This window comes from Nelumbo lutea, chromosome 5 (assembly GCF_056320005.1).
Source record: "Nelumbo lutea isolate HS-2025 chromosome 5, American lotus-T2T, whole genome shotgun sequence".
NCBI lineage: Eukaryota > Viridiplantae > Streptophyta > Magnoliopsida > Proteales > Nelumbonaceae > Nelumbo > Nelumbo lutea.
Window position 1 is genome coordinate 50,908,620 of NC_142688.1, and position 4,186 is coordinate 50,912,805.

The 4,186-nt window shown below is 34.1% G+C and overlaps 1 pseudogene; it reads left to right on the forward strand.

The window, feature by feature from the left end:
• Positions 1-204: 204 nt before the first annotated feature.
• LOC148852338 (uncharacterized) lies at positions 205-3,946 on the forward strand (annotated as a pseudogene).
• The last annotated feature ends 240 nt before the right edge of the window (positions 3,947-4,186 follow it).

A 4,186-nucleotide genomic window follows, 5' to 3' on the forward strand; every position in this document is an offset into this window, starting at 1 on the left:
AGGCAGCTGCTCAAAGTGTAAAGCTATGCCAATCATATATGTAATGAATCTATGGCCCAAAAGGGCGTATAATACAGGAGAAATATAGTTACAGTTATGATGGGTAGATACATTACATATCAACTTCAGTTGTAAAGAAGTTTATAGTTAATCATAATCATAATCACCACCCCCACGAAACTAGGATTAATGAGGTCTCCAGCGATGGGATTTATCGACCGAAAGGTCCGATAGCAGCCTAGTAGTGCCCCAAAGAGCGCCACACATACCACCAACCCTGTACGAAATGCTTCTAACACGAACACGAGAGGGTTCCAGGAGAGACCCAGAGCAAGCTGAGCTATGAAGAGGGGCAAGGCGGAGTTCTGTTGATGGAATCCACCTTCGGCCCAGACTCTTCCTATTTCTTCTAGTCTTGTAGTTATCGACTGTTTGGATGATGGGGGTGGAGGACTCACCTTGGATTCGTCGTTTGACGTCGGTTGCCATGGTTGTTTAAAGGAACGCTGAAGAAGAATTAGGGGAGAGGATTAGAGAAACGAATTGAATTCAGAAAGAAAGAGAATGTATGGAGGATTTTCGGGTGGATTTTTACAATTGAGTTCATGTTTCTTTCGTCCATTATTGGTTAGTAGGTGACACCTGGGTGGAGGTGCTAGAAATGGAACATTTGATTTGGTCTATTATTTGAGACCTCATGTTTCTCCCTCTTTGACAAGTTGGCTACTAATGCATCATCTCTATCACTCGGTTCAAGTGGGTCTCAAGATGAATTTTAGGGATTAGGGAGTGGTGGCGAACAAATCATCTCTTGATTGTTGAAGCTTCAATGCAAAATGTGGCTATGTTAATAATTTATAGTAGTATTATATTATAGTATAATAGTATGTTAATATATTATAATAGTATACTATAATATTATATTAATACTATTATCATATAATATAATTAGTATATATGTATTCATATAATTTATTAATAATAATATTATAATATATCAACTAGTCTATTATATAATATATTGTATACTATATATTATATTATATAGTATAATAATAATACTATCATATAATATATATAGTATATAATATAGTATAGTATTATAGTATATTATAATATTATAATACTATAATATTGCTCACCTTATGATTTACGTCTATCGCTTTCAAACAAAATTGCTTAGCTTGCTGTCGTTAGGCCAAAGGTAGATGAGATTTCTCTACTTACCATAAATGGCAGCAACTTCTCTCCGATACGTATCTAAAAAAAAATGAAATGTCATTTTCCTTTAACCCCTGACATCATTTGAGATTTCATTAGCGAAGGCCCAATTTTGGTGATTTTCCTGTCATCAAGAAAGAAAAAGGAATATTAGCCTGAAAGTGGCATTACCATTGGATGTTTTGTATATTTATCTTCGATGAGTGAGACTTTGACGAATTCAAGAAGAAGAAGAAAATACATGGACAAAATCTTAAATGATTTATAATTTTCACAGCACAACGGAATTACATGATGTAGAGTGGTTGGGGGAATTAGTTCGGATGTCTAATTATTAAGTCTTAGTCCATACAAAATACAAAACTATTGAAAACAACCAAAAGTTGCGTCAAAAATAGATTTTCTAATTGGCCAATGGAGTTAAATTTTTAGACCACAACTATGTGCTCTCTCATTGCACCATCTTGATGATTCCATACCCTATATTTTATTCCTAAATAATATAGATTTTTGTCTCACTAGGTTGATATGCATAGGAGAATAAATGGATAGCAAGGTGAATTGGAAGATTTGATTTATTTCCAAATAGTCCAAGTTTGCTCCCTACATGGAAGTTATAATTCAGTCTTGCAATTGTGCAAAAAGGCAGAAATGCTTATACCTTTATCTTGAGTAATGTTGCAGAACTAACAAAAACAATGTAGGATCCAAAAATACAATTGGCAAGTAGAAAAAACAAGAAGAGTACAAGAAATAAAAAATGGAGTACTCAAGCATACATAGAGATTTACGTGATTAAGCTTTATAGCTTATGTCCACATGCATAAGAGGAAATGAAATCCATTATAAAACTACATTCACTGTGTTCACAACCTCTTTTACCAAGCTTTGGCCCCCTATACAGCTATTTCTCCTTCTCACACTCAGCCTCTCACATATTCTCAAGATACAAGATACATGACAGCTTGCTCTACAAAATACAATGAGATATATAAGAGAACCAAGCCCTAACAAGGTTCATATTCAGGTTAGATCCTATATTGATATGGGTCCATATCACAAAATTTTCCACTATAGACCATTGGAAATTTTCCCTTTAGGTTGTTCTCAAGTATAGTCTGAGTGGATCATGGATCATAACTGGAATTAGAGGCATCAACACAGTGAGTAGTTTGAAGTAAAGACTCATTGAAAAAAGAAAACAATCAATCCAATTTGCCCTTAACTACCTCTTGATTTTTTGGTGCATCTAATACCTTCATCCTCTAAGATATGGACCAATTTTGGACACCTCATCTTCAATTAATAACTTTATAATCTTATATGCAATTCTACCTTTTTTATGTTAAATGGATGTTTAGAGATGCTTCAAATATCATGAACTCTTTGTCATCCCTAACACTTGGTTTTCCAATATGGTCTTTATCTTCCTTGCCTTTTCTCCCTTGATTATTGTTCCAACTATGAAGACCCAAGAATTGCATACCTGACAAGCCAAAACTTGATGTATTCAAACTTTACATTCATTGGTTTCATACATGTGAAATTATATATAGTGGAGAATTGTTCTTCGTGTCTAACTTGTTCACATGTTTGCAGACATCTTATTTCAACTACTCCCCGTGAAGATACATTGCCTCAGGGTTGTAATTCTATATATAGCTTGATAAATTTTTGTATGGTATAGTGTTGTTATTATGAGGAATATATGCTAGACATAGGATATTGGATTAGCTATTATAATTCAGTGCACTTTTTAGTGTTGTATTTTTTATCTAGAATTCATTGTATTCTCCTTAAACCCATGATCATATTAACTATACTGCCATGCAGGATGTACTCGAGTACATTGATCCATATGAATCTATAAAAACTATGAATTCAGATCTCATACTTGCTCTAATTGTAAACATCAACAATAATCTTTGGGATGATACTAGGACTAGTTCTAGCATTCCAAGTTATCACCTGATGGTTATTTTTCATCAATAGTCAGAATTACCAGCTCACTTGACATTCAACTGAATCATTGTCTTTTTATCCATAAATCTGTATATCAGTTTTGTACTATATTACCAAAACAAACATCCTTTTGGTGCAAATATAAGCCATTGGACCAAAATCATTTTTTGGTTTCCTAGATTTGAACATAAAAGAATTGGGTTACTAACCATTATGTCTAGTATTACAAATTTTATTCACTTTCCAAGACATGTATGGTGGATACATGGTAGCATTTGCTAGACGGAAATATGCAGCAAGATCACAACCCACTTTTGTTGCAAATAGTACCTACATAATAAATAGCTTTACTTTGGTAAGAGCGTTGGATGCGGATACAGGCATAACCAACATTCATGTTTTTATATGAATTCATTAATCGTTATCAAAGTTATTACTGTGTATGCAAAGGTACTTGAGTTCCAAAAGGGAACCCTTCAAAACTTGCATTGGAAGAAGGATGGGTGTCCAGCATGTGCCGGAAAGTGATCTTTCATTTGCCTTAACCTCCAGGACTGTGTAACTGGAATCTCTAACTACCAAAGCCATGGTGGGCCTTTTTGATTGCAGCCTTGGCATACAATTATCTTTCTCATGTACAGATAAGAGTGATGAGGTCCTTAATTCATGGTATGAGGTAAAGAATCTCTGGCAGTACTCTTTCTTTGGTCTGTGTTCCAACCTCAAGAATAGTTTCACTAGCCAATATAACAATATTTTCTAGTTATTAGGTAGCGCAAGGTTGTTCATTGTTTATGAAACTTTCAATCTTATAACACCCTCAACTCCGTCTATTTGAATGGATAATTGTTTTACCAAAGAAATAGTGTATAATTGTGATATTAATGCATCATGTACCCTAATTGTTATCATACGGATTTAGTTCGCATTGGAATATGCTAATTATATTCACCTGACAGAACTAACAACTGAAGCAGGAGAACGGGATAATGAATAGATACTG